Genomic DNA, 13,714 nt, shown 5'->3' on the forward strand with positions numbered 1-13,714 from the left:
TTGAGGTTAGGGGATCTCATAAAAAGCTGCAGATTCCCTTACATGTTATCTACCAAACCTTTTAAAATCCCCCAGATAGCAATAACAATTCTCTCAAATGCACATATGACATCCAAAAACCACCTCATGTTCACCAAAAGGCTAGGGGCTTGATCACAGTTTGTAATTCCATATTTGATCAAAATTAGTTTTAAAAATGCTTTGCGCCTATCTAAAAACCATAAGCAATTCAATAAAAAAATGTGCCCTACTACAGTTTGTCTTCTTCCCATACCCTGTTCAGTTCTCATTGCTGTTTTTATCTTCTTATCTGCATAATACAGATTTATCCCAACCCTACATTTTAAAACTGCATCCCTGAATTTGGGGTTGGGTAAGGCTTTAATATATGGGAAGCTGTTGTCAACGCTCCAACCTCTCAACACATATTGGGTAGAGGGTTTTCCCCTCAAATACCCAGATCCTTGTCTTTAGCACAATTAATGCTAGAGTGCGTAGTTGGGGTTTGGAGATCCAAAGCCCATGTTTCCGTTAGTCTGGCTTTATTGTCAGCCTATGACAGATTTCATTTAACCTATTACTTGAATAGCCCATTTCAATTCACTAATCTCCACCTCAGCTTTATAGTGGTGGGATATTATAATAGTGTCTTCCCTTGGTAATCTCCGCCAGAACCTCAGTGTGGCCACAAACCCCAAGTAACTCCAAGTGGTAAGCTGGTATTCTACCCTTATGGCTTGAATCATAGCTGAACCATTGCTGAAGAAGGTAATGCGATGAATCTTTTCATGCGTTTACCCTGTTCAAGGTTCCAATCCAGTTTGCCACTTAAGGTTAATAATTCCACACCAAACTGGAATTGGGGATGAACGATTGTATTATAGGCAGACAATATAGGGCAGAGGGAGGGCCCACCCTATTTTGTTTTAAAATCCCATGCTGAGGTCAATGTGGTTGGTTTTAATGATTCAATGCAACCTCTCCATTTTAACTTTGTATCCAACCACATGCCCAAATATTAATATTTTTCAACTACTCCCACTTTGTTTCCTCCAAGATACCAATTAAACCCTACCTTTCCTTTCACTAACACCAATATCTTAGTCTTGTCTAAATTAACATGTTGCTCAGAAATGAATGACTTTAAAAAATGTAAAACAAGAGGCGTTTGGCACTACAAGAACAAGTTGGTTTAATTCACCACAGCGGTTGGAAGAATATTGACAGAGTAGCATTTGAAGACAGTCTCTCATTGTACAGAAGTTTTGGCTGACCATTTATTCTGTTCATGAGGTAAAATAAACTGATCTGGTTTCTTGACCTACTCATAAACAACAAGTACAGCCAACTGATAAGAGGGATACAGGTGGCTCTCGACCTTGGGGAGAGCTAGTGTGCCCAGTGGGTATGTTTCCAGATGTCTGTGGTGGGAGCTTGTGATCACTACGTTTGGTGGGTATGCTGTGTCCTGGTTGGCTGAGAGTTACTAACTGTATATGTAATCGATCTTTGTGGTATTTGGGAACCTGTGCCTTTTTCCAAACATGTTTTATTTGGGCCAATTTCCTTGGACCGGTTTGTGGTGTAACTGCATATCTATGGGATCGATCAGGTTTTTCCCTGGATGCGTGTTTGTCTTTGGGCCAAGTGTAACCCCACCTGTGACCCGTCAATCCGTAGACTCGGGATTGGGTCACAGGGCCTCTCTGACTACGTATCTCTGACTCAGGATTAATGGGGAGGTCAACTTGAGTAAATTACACAGCAATGATATGAGTTCACTAGATTGTGTAAAATTAACATGGCGGTCATTTTTACCGGCATCCTCAGTATTCTACATATATTTGTCATAGCATGCATCGGTTTTGTTTTTAATGATATTAACATTGTTATGCCTGCATACATTATGGCATACATTGACATGGTTTCTAACTGTATCGCCACTGTTATGCAAGCACAAATTTATGATGTGCATCAGCATTGCATTTATTGGCTTTGCCATGGTTTGGCCTGCATATTTCATGGTGTGTAATGACATTGTATTCACAGTTATTAACATTCCTCACTCCAGTTGAATTTTCAACTAATTCATCCACCTCATATGTCATGACAGTTACATTATTCAAGACTGTGGTGTTGCTGTAGTGCCTGTTATCCTTTCCCTCACTATATGCATATTACCTAATTTGAGACTGTGTTTTTACTTCAGGGAAACCCCCATTTGTAGTAAACCACACAACAGTTGTACACCAACAAAAACTGGAAGTAGTGATATGAATAGTTTGGACACCCATTGGTGGATCCAGGAAAAAATACTATGCAACCAGTCTTGCTCAGGGGCACTGCCCTGCTTCTTCATGTCAGCTTGTAGACAATGCAGTGCTTAGATGGCAAGAGTGAGAGTTGCTTTCTCTAGATCGTTTCCAGGTATAAAAGTACAACAGAATGCACTAAAGTTTGGCACACACCCCACCCTCCATCGTGGTCATCAATCCAACACGTACAGATGTTGCATCACCATAAGGCGAATGACTCTCATTTCTTCCTAGATAGCATTTAGGTCAAGCTTAGTGACATTAATCATTTTTCAACATCTTCCATCTGGTTATTTGTATCCAGCGGGCGTTTGCCTGCGTTTGCCTGGTGAAGAATGGTATAGACCCTACTGCGTTTACTTTAGTTTCTGAAAACTGTCTAAATTGTTCTGGAATGTCCTTGTACTGAGCCCAACCAAAATAATCAGCAGTTCTTCTTCAGGCCTGATGCAACAGAGTTGTTTTCTTCAGTAGTGGACGATAACCCATTGTCAGCAGAAATCCATCACCGTGGAGGTGCCCCATTGCAGGTCTGGAACATTTAGTTCTACTTAACAGTGTAAGGTCCCATACAATTAGGCACTGCACTTCCCCTACAACCATGTGTACCTAGTGATCTCGGTATCTCAAATTTTCTGGCACAGGACGTCTATAGTGGCATTTGGCCCCCATCCTATGAAACTCATTTCCCTAGCATGATCGAGGTGAGTTGCCTTGCACTGCAATTCTATTTCTGGGATCCACTTGTCATTGTAAACGGTGTCCCCAAACCCAAGTATGTTAAGGGCCACCCTGGGACCGCAGACAGAAGTGAGAGCAGGCGCATTTGCACACTGGTGAGGGGGTCTTGCTACCTCCAAGAACCTCTTTTCTACAAAGTCCCGGGGCCAAATAGTGTCCTCCCCTTTAGTGGTCCTTCTGCGCATCCTGTCTACCTCTGTTCAGATGTCGCTAGGTTCAGTAAAAAGGCACAGTGCTGTGGGGTTGGTCTCGCACCAGGTGATGTTTCCTATTGCTCTACAGGATTCTACTCTATTGGACTGAATCTTTGCCCTGATCCTGCATAGGTACAGGTGGATAAGCACTTTGCTTTTTTGGGGAGGCGATTTCCTGGAATAAGTAAAGCCTGTCTGTGCCTACGGCGTGAGATATAAGTGAACATATGTAACACGACCTGTTCGTGGTTTGAGTGCCCACAGTGGTAATATGTTGATAGTGGATGTTGTGTAGAAGTGTGCTGCATTGTGTGTGTGGAATGCTAGTGTTTGGTTCAGAATAGGTGAAAGTGAGGTGGGAGAGGTCCCTGTGGATGTGTTGCTAGAATTTTGAAGTATATTTCATGAGATTAAGCACATTTCTGGCTCCGGAGGGGTGCAAGAACACCCAGGCTAAATAGAAAGCGAAGGAAAAAAGATGAAGAAGAAGGAGGAGGAAGGCCCCTTGATCTCACCACTCCTCACCAGTCTGCAGACCCCATTAACAGCAATGACAAACTGTGAAACCACTTTGATCACCCCAACCAAAAATATACACTAAATTCTCCTTCATAAAAGATGCCGGGCCGGCCCTGTGCCTGTGCAACAGTAAAGTAAACAATCTCCCCTCTCTTCTCCAACCAATCCTAGTACACCAGATAGTACAACAGCAGCTGAAGTCGGATTCTGGAGAGCTTGCAGGAGCTGGAAAAGGCCCTGGCGCATCACAACTAGCAGATGCAAGGGAAGAAGAGAAGGCTGGAGGAAACTAGGAAAGGGGGCAGACAAGCCAAGATCCTCAGGAGCGACTAGAGCTGATCACTCCCCAAAACATCATCCATAGAGCATGTACAAGAATACATAAATGCATAACTGAAAAATCCTTTGAAGGCTTTGGATGGTCTTCAGATGAGATGTCTGTCTTCTGGGCTTTAGGATAGTTTTCAGGGGAGATGCCTGTCTTTGGGGTGCTTTGGAGTGTCTTGTCTTGGTGCAGTGCAAAACGAGCCTTGTTATAAAAAGAAGGTTATTGCAAAGCCAATTTGTAGTTTGTTCTTGAGCAATTGGCACTGTTGAAGTCCTTTTGGAAGGTTTGATAGAAGGGAAGGCAAAGTGCAACAATGTTGGTGCATGAATGGCTCGATCGCCGACCTGTAGGAAAAGAGCTGCGGGTTGTAGGTTAGCTTGAAAAAACACTCTGCTAGAAGGTTTTTGAAAAATTCTTGCATTTAATTTCTACTGATCCACTCTATGGCTACACTGTGAGCAATGTTTTGTAGTGGAGTACTGGTAGTAGGTGCTAGCATTTTTAGGGAAAGGTGAGTCTAAGCTAGTTTAATGCTATTTATGCTTTGATTCCCCCTCTCCGTGTTATGGTGAGGACACTGTGGGCTTGGGTTGTTGGGTTGTGCCTTCCTTCTGGAAGATTTGGGGCTTTTGGCCTACTTTTGGGTTCGTTTGTGTGGGTCCTTTTGGTCGTTTACCTGTGGTTTGGGCAATACTGCTTCTAATGCAGCCTATGCAAGGTAGTCGGGGATGCTTGTGGTGCCTGTACGGTCCTACATGGGAATGGCTGCAATCGTGTTTGTTTGCTGTGTTTTCACTGAGAGTCTGGTGTGCCATTGGGACTTGTGTGCTCTGCCAAGTGTGGGTAACGCTAATGGACTCAGTGGATTTTTCCCATTTGACTGGGGTCAAGTGGTCACTGAGAAGCTGTTCACTGGCCTCTCTGATTCAGATGTTGCCATGACCAGGATCGGGTTTGTTGTTTTCTTGTATGATGTTTCATGAGGAATTATGTATCCTATTTGACAAGTTGGGTGCAATGGTGAGCCTAGCCATGCACCTTGTGTGGGGGGCTGCAATGGTTTATTTATTATTTATTTATTTATTAAAAGGTTTTCTATAGCGCGAACAAGACCCTTGGGTATCAGAGCGCTTAACATGACAAGAAATATATGATATTACAGTAGAGAAGTTCGATAGGTGTGCTTCCTCCCATGATAGGTGAACGGAAGGAAACAAAGATGTAAAATAGGTAGATTACATTATTAGTTTAACAAAGAATATACAGTGATCTGGGGTAGGAAAGGTAGTTAATTATATTCTCCTGTATATGAATGATTTTAAAGACTTTTTCATAGTTCTTTATGTTTTTCACAACCCAGATGTAGTATCTCGTCGACCGCTCGTATCAACATAGAGTTGGCTGTTTCGTATTTACTTCCCTTTTGTTGTAGGATAGGCGTCTCTATGTCAGGCTTAGATGATGATCTGTTTGTCTAAGGAAGGAACTTGGTCATGAGAAAGATCTTAGCTTCCCTCTTAAATGTTGCGGTGTTTGTAATTTTTCTAATGTTCGGGGGGAGAGAGTTCCAAATTCTGGGGGCCGCTCCTGAAAAAGCTCTATCGTAGGTTTTCTTCTTCTTGAATATGGGTGGTCTCAGCATCAGTTCCTTGGCCTTCCTGGCCGGTCTGTTTCCTCCCGATATTATAATTTTTTGTGCAAGGTATCTTGGTGTGTTGTAATGAATCGCTCTGTGGGTAATACATGCCATTTTTTGTTGAAATCTAGCTTCGTAGGGTAGCCAATTTAATGCTTTCAGGTGCGGGCATATATGGTCAAATTTCCTCGTTCCTGTGACCAGTCTTGCTGCTGCATTGAGGCATGCTTTAAGTGGTGCAGTGGAAGTTTTTGGTAAGCCTGCTAACGTTGTACAACCATATTCAATCCTTGAGATAACCAGTGATTGTATTGCTAGTTTTAGATCCGTCTCTGTTAAAAATTGTTTCATTTTTCTTAAATAGTTCAGATGAAAGCGGGCGTTTTTTGCCATAGCTTTGATGTTTGCTTACATGTCTAGATTCTCATCCAGTGTGATTCCAAGTGATTTGTCTGAATCAACCAGAGTGGGGGTGCAATTTAATGCTTTGATCATTTTCGACCATTCTTTCATTTCTGATTGGTTCTTTTGTGGCGAGATAAGTAAGAATTCTGTTTTATGTGCGTTTAGCTTCAGATGATTGGTAGTTAGCCAATTTAGGGCCATATGTAGGTGGCCAAATACCGGTCGGTAACACCGAAAATGGGTCGTTTTCGGCGTTACCGACCGGTATTTAGCCATGTGAGATGTACGTAATACCGAATTGCATCGGTAATAAGGAATCGGTAAAAAATTACCGATTCCTTATTTACCGATTTGAGAGTACCGAAACAATGATTACCGAATCGGAAATAACGAATCTGTAAAAACCCAAAAAAGGCGATGTAGCAAACCTCGTTATTACCGAATATGACCAAATTCGGTAATAACGATTCGGTATTTACCACTTTTCCAGAGCAGGTGGTAATCAGGTGCAGTGCATAAAAACAGGTCCAAAATGCATCTGTGTGAACACAATGGCGGCCCTCTACCTCATAGCAAGGCGGCTACGCTTGAGAGCAGCAGGAGTGAGGATCTGGAGACGGGAAGAGCGGGTGTACAGACTACGCATCACATTGTTCCAATTGACTGAACCTGAAATCCATGAAAGGTACAGACTGCACCCAGATACCATCCTTGACCTAATACGGGACCTAAAACCCTATCTGGAGCATCAGACACCAAGGGCCCACGCAATCCCCACCCATGTCCAGGTACTCTGTTGCCTGCATCTCCTTGCATCAGGAAGTTTCCAGGGTGTGATAGCCGCAGTGGGTGGTGTGTCACAGAGCTGTCTATCCCGTTTCTTCAACACCTTCCTGGATGCCATGATGGACAGAATGGAACATTACATTACCTTCCCCAGTACACAGGCGGAGCTGCAGAGGACCAAGCTGGAGTTCTACCAACTTGTGCAGTTCCCACACGTAATTGGCTGCGTCGATGGGACCCATATACCCATCTGCCCACCTGCAGCAAGTGAATAGATCTACAGAAACTGCAAATCCACCCACTCCATCAATGTGCAGGTGATATGTAATGGCAAGTACATTATAACTGACATCGTGGCCAAATTCCCCAGGAGTAGCCATGACTCGTACATCTACCGGAACAGTGGCATCCATACACGTCTGCTTGCTGGTGAATTTGGAGACGGATACCTACTAGGTAAGTCAATATGACACACCCTGATGTATACCCTGGCTCAAGCTGTTGGTCACACAAAATAATGCCACTTTCTTCTGTACATAGGTGACAGCGCATATGCCCTCCGGCCTTATCTACTCACACCATATCTCAACCCAACCACCCCAAGGGAGAGGAGATACAATGTGGCACATAGGAGCACACGCAACGTGGCTGAGCGCACATTTGGATTGCTCAAAAGCAGATTCCGTTGCCTCCACAAAACTGGAGGTGCACGTCTGTACAGCCCCATCAAATGTTGCAAGATAATTGCTACATGTGCAATGCTACACAATCTGGCCACAAAAAAAGGAACAGCAGTGGAACTAACTGACTCAGAGGACGAGGACGAGGACAACCCTCAGGCAGAGCCCTGCGCAGCTGGTGTTGCAAATGAACATGATGGGAGACAGAGATGGGCAGAGATTACGTCAAACTATTTCTGAGTGAGTAACGAGACAGAGCCAGTAACAGTTACATGTTAAGGTGTTTATTAAGCACACCTCCAGTATTTTTATCAATGTCCAATCGGACATGGGTTACATCACCCATCTCATGTATGGCAACAGGCATAGATCTCTACTTCCTGCGTCGACGCGCTGCACATGCATATTCCCTATCAACACTGTCTGGTCTGTTAGACTGTTCCTGTGCAGCCCCGAGGCGTTCACTGGGCCTCCTGCACTCGGTGGGTGAGGGCGTAATGCTACCACGGCTGGTAGCCTCCTCACTGCCCCCCCCTTCCATTGTGGCCGCCTTAGCATTTTGCAGGAGCTCTAAAGCTGAGGTCATAGACATCATCCCCATGGCCACATCCCTGCTGCAATGCGCCATCTCCTCCTGCATGGCGATGGACCTGCGACACATCAGTGATGTTGCAGTGGCCAGCCGGTTCACGGACTTGGTATAGGCCTGGAGCCTCTGCCTCTCCCTGCGCCTGCCAAGACGGTCCTGCTCCAGCTGGCTGCAGAGGTTGTCCACAGAGGTTGCTACTCTCTCCATTCCCGCACACAAGTTATCTCCCATTGCACTGATGCCCTTTTCCATCCTGTGCATGTGCTTGTTGATGTGTGCCACCTCCCTGTGGATTGATTTCATCTCCCTCCATTGCAGGCGCTGGACCTTCAGCATGTTGCCTTCCAGTCCAGCAAACACACTTTCACCCTGCTCGGATGCTTCTGGACTGTCCGGCCTTGCCCTGCGGCGTCTGGATGAAATTTGGGCCCTCTCGGATGGAGTACCAGCCCTCTCCCTGTTGGATCTCTCATGTATTGGATTTGTTCCCCCACTGTGCCCTCCTCTGACGACTCCTCCATCTGCTGGAGGGTAGCCACGGCATGCCTCCTGCCTGACTGTGGTGGTGGTGGTGTTGGTGATCGTCGCAGTGGGGACTGGGTGGGAGGGAATTGCGGCCTTCCCTGGCACTGTGGTGATGGCTGTGGTGGAAGATTTGATTTGCTGTGATGGCGCCGAGCTTGTGGTCCCTGCAGACATGCTGTCATCCTCATTTTGCCTCCCCTCTGGCCTGGCTGACTTAGCTCTGCTGCCCTCTGCTGCACTGCAAGATGACTCGCCTGTAATGACACAAATGTAGATATACTCACTGCTCTGTCTGCAATGGAATTACATTAAACATCATGCCTTCAGAGCACAGTGATTGTCCTGACGTAGCCAATTACTTTACCATGCTATTGTGTTTGCTAGCCTGACTGTCCTATACATAAGTTCCCTCTGACTACATCACCCATAATGCATTACAGGTAATCAGTAAGACATGGAGTGGAGTGGGAGCCCCTATGCCACTATGGGGATTGGGGTTGGGGAGGGGGTAGCACAGCATGCTGGGCATGCTTCTTACCTTGTTTTCTTGCTGCTCTGGCGGAGCTGTCTGTGTCTCCCACTCCACTCACACTCTCCGGCTGGATGGTGGACTCCACCATCAGTTCCAGTGGTGTTGGTGCTGGGGCTCGGTTTTTTCCTCCACCTGTTTTGCCAGCCTGCCTCTGTCTCTCTGCCATCCTTAGTTTTGCTGTCTTCCTGAGGTCATACCACCTCTTCCTGATGTCCTCTATGGTGAGTGGGTCACACCTATGGCATTGATTTTGTCCCGAATGCCACTCCAGATTTGCCTCTTCTGTGACTCGGGCACTTGGTGGGACTGGGCTCCGAAAAGCTTGTGATGTTCTTGGCTGACATCCTGGATCAGTACCTCCAGCTCCTTGTCACTTTTCCTATCACCTCCCTCCTTCTCCCTGTCCTGGCTTGCCATTTCTATGCTTGTTATCTTGTTTTATTTTCTTGCTTGTAGCTGTGAGGCTCTGTTGCTGCTGGCTCCTCAGCTCACCTGCCTGCCTGCCTGCCTCACAGTGAGCTCCAGGTCCTGTGCACCTGCCTGGGTGTGGCCACTTCCTGTTTGGGAGGTAATTGGGTGATACAGGATTGGCTGATTCAACGAATTACGAATTTTTGAATTACCGAATCGGTATTTACCGAATCGGTAATGTATTCTGTTACTCCGAATCGGTATTTGTCTTTCGGTATTTTTATTTTTTACCGATTCGTTCACATTCGGTATTTATTACCGAATTTTAACGAATCGGTAATGTTTACCGATTTTTTATCTACATCGCGTTTACCGAATTCTTAATACCGATTCGGTAAAATTCGGTATTAAGGATTCGGTATTCTTGATTTACCTACATATGGCCCCTAGTGTCATTTTGAGGGCCTCGTTCATTAAGATGATGTCTTCCATGGCTTTGATCTTGATGTAGATCTGCGTGTCGTCCGCGTACATGTGGTAAGATATTTTAGAATTTCGTAGAATTTCTGTGAGGGGTTCGATGTACAGATTAAACAGTGATGGAGATAATGTTGAACCTTGAGGTACTCCAATTGTGTTTGGACATGAAGGTGAGAGAGATTGGTTGACCAGGAATCTCTGACTTCTATTCTGTAGGAAGGACTCGAACCATCTCAGTACTTTACCAGATATTCCCATCCTGTCCTGAAGTCTGTTCAGTAATTTTTCATGGTTGACTGTATCAAATGCAGATGATAAGTCGAGGAGGATGAGTAGACAATGTGTAGGATTGCCGTTTCTGTACTGTGACCTGTTCCAAATCCTGATTGGCAGTCATCTAGTAGTGAGAAATTGTCGATATGTTGGCTCAGCTGATTCTGTACACATTTCTCTATTAATTTGGCCAGAAGTGGGATGTTGGTCACCGGGCGATGGTTGTTTGGATCTTTTGGGTCCGCTGTAGGTTTTTTGATGATCGGTACTACTTGACCTGTTTTAAGGCAATCTGGAAGGATCCCCTGGGCAAGCGATGCGTTTACAATTTCTGTTCAAATAGGGATCACGATATGTCTGATTTCTTTTAGGCATTTTGACGGTAGTGGGTCATTATAGTGGTTGTTAGGTTTGATGTCAGCTAGCGTTTTAGCAATGTCGTACTGGTTCAATGATTTGAAGGTGTCCCAGTGTGTCTTGTTTTTTATCTTATTGTTCACATCTTTTGATGTAGTGTTGTAGCATGATTGTGTGTGGTATTCAGGGTTGTCTGCTGCCATCTTGAGTTCTCTTTCCAGCTTGTTGGCTTTGTCGGTGAAAAAGTCGGAACATTCTTTACAGCTTAGTTGCATTTTAATGACTTCTTGGGCAGATTTGGCTTGCTTGTTTGATTGTTGTTTTATGATCTCAAATAGCTTTCGTGGTCTGTTTTTGGCGTTGTGTAGTTCTATTCTGATAAACTCCTTTTTTGCGTTGAGGATCTTTTTGTTGTATTCATTTCTAATTCTTCTGAGGGATTTCAGTTCAGGGGATGATGGGTGTTGTCTCCATTTTCTTTCCTCACATCTCAATTTTCCTCTGTCTTCATTCAAGGCTCCATTGAACCATGGGTTTTTATCCTTCTCTGTTACTCCTTTCAGTTTTAGCGGCATGGTAGTGTTGACAATTTTCGTTACTGCCCTAGTGTAATGGTTTGTGATCTCATCCACATTTTGTACGTTAAGAGGCAGGTTTAGGTCTTCCTTGCATCTTTCAATTAGTAGCTCCATGTTCGATTCTCTGGTATCCCGTATCCATCTTTTGCTTTTGATTGGTTGAGTGGTCTGTGTCTTCATCCATGTAGGTATCAGGAAGGTTATGGCATGGTGGTCTGACCAGTTGCAAGGCTCTATTGCGAGGAGTGAGATATTTTCCTTTTCAGAGATTATCCAGTCCAGTGTTGCACCTTTCGCGTGCGTCGGTTGTAGACATGCTTGGGATAGGTTTCGTTCGGTTAAGAAGTCTTTCAGAGTAATGACCTGTTTGTCATTGTTGTTGTTCCAGTGGAGATTAAAATCACCTAAAAATATGTTATTAGCGTCAGTGTTCGTGTTAGCCGTGATTATTTCCATTAGCTGATCAATGAAGGTCTCATTGTTGTTTCCTGGAGGGAGATATAGGGCATGTAGGATGCAATATGGTTTGTTAGCTGATCTTATATTGAGACCTAGGTATTCGCAAGACTCTAGAGGGTCAGATTGAATTTGGCAAATTTCTAAGTCTGATCTGTGTATGCAGGCTATACCACCCCCTATCTTCTTTTGCCTATCAAGTCTTACAATGTTGTAGTGGGGGGGCACCAGGAGGTCCATGACTGGGGATGAGGATTCAGATAGCCATGTTTCCGTGAGGATTATTATGTCTATTCCCTGGTTAATAATAATGTCGGCTATGTCAGATGCATGTTTAGCTGCAGATCGACAGTTGAGCAGTAGGCATTCGAAGGATTTTTCTGTTCTACATTGGTTCATATTTTGCGATTCGGTGATCAGTTTGACTTGTTGCAGGTTGTTGGGATTGGGTTTCCTTCCATTCAGCTTTGACATTCTGTTGGCGTCTATCGGAACTCTTTTGATTTCCTCCCCTCTAATGTCTTCATTAGGCTCATAATCCCGGATTAGGAATAGGGTCTCTTCTTCAGTTAAATAGTTCTGAGTCCTATTTGGTCTATTTTGTCTTTCTGAAAGTGGCATGGCCTTCTTCTTGCTCTTGTATTGAGATGTATATAATAGTTTTCGGATGTGCTCGACTTCTGTGTGTGTGTTTCCCGTGATATCCCGTAGTCTTTCTATTCCTATAAGGGTGTTTCGTAAATCGTGGATAGGTTGCTCATTTGTGTTTGTAGCTCTGTGATCTTTTTCATGATCCTGGGTGATGTACTGGGATTGATCATTCACTCCTTTGGAGTTTCACGACTTTTGTTCCTTCGTTTACTTTCTGAGCTTTTCATCTGGATCTTGTTCTGTTTGCCCTTATGTCGGTTGTCCCTCTTATCATTGTTTGCCTCATTTGAGTCTCTATCTTTGTTTTGTGTTCCTACGGTCTTGTTTGAGGTGCCTAACGTTCTAGGAGAGCTTTGTGTTGACGTGTTTGGGGGTATAGAAGGGGCGACTCTTTCCGAGTTGGCTATTCCTAGGTATTCATTTTGTAATTTATTCCTATAAGATGTTTCATCACTGATGTAAGGCATCACTTCTTCCCATTGGAGATTATCTGTAACGTTATATGCGTGACAAGTAGACATTCCATTTCTCTGATTGATGTTGGGCCTCCTGTTTCGCTAGTGTCTCTTTGTAGCGGTGAGAGATCTGGTTCAGTTAGTATGCTGTCTAAGGTTGCTTTTTCTCTCATAGTGGGCTCTCTGTTGCTGAGAGTATTTCGTTTTTCTTTCTGAGTCATTCCTTATCATCGAGACTTCTGTACTGTTTGTGTTTTCTGGTTGCGTGGATTGTTCTGGTTCCCGGAGGTCTCTAATTGGTGTGCTGACTGAGACGTAAGAGACTGGGTTGTCTTCTGGCGGTCTCTGGATCTGTGATTGGATTGTGTTTCCTATTTGCAAAGATTGTACCGGTTTCAGTGGGTTTCTATATGGTGTTTTATTTGTGATGGTACCATCCAATGGGACTGGGTTGTCCTCTGTAGGGCTCCGGTGCTGTATAGGGTTGGTGTCTTCTGGTTGCGAGAGTTGTTCAGGTTCTAGATGGTCTCTAGTTAGTGTGCCAGATGTGATAGTGATGTCAGATGAGACTGGGTTGTCTGCTATCGGTCTCTGGAATTGTATTGGACTTGAGTTTATTACTATTCTTTTTAAAGTTAAGAATATCTTGTTGAATTTATCCAATTCGTTGTTGGAAGCTTGGATCATCACTATTCCGTTCTTGAAGATCGTTATGCAGAGGTCCACTCTGATTCTCTGTGATGCTATGGTCATGTATTTACTACCATGTGGGATGTTAGTTGTGGATTTTATATTAAACATCT

Source organism: Lissotriton helveticus, chromosome 2_1 (assembly GCF_964261635.1).
Source record: "Lissotriton helveticus chromosome 2_1, aLisHel1.1, whole genome shotgun sequence".
Classification (NCBI taxonomy): domain Eukaryota; kingdom Metazoa; phylum Chordata; class Amphibia; order Caudata; family Salamandridae; genus Lissotriton; species Lissotriton helveticus.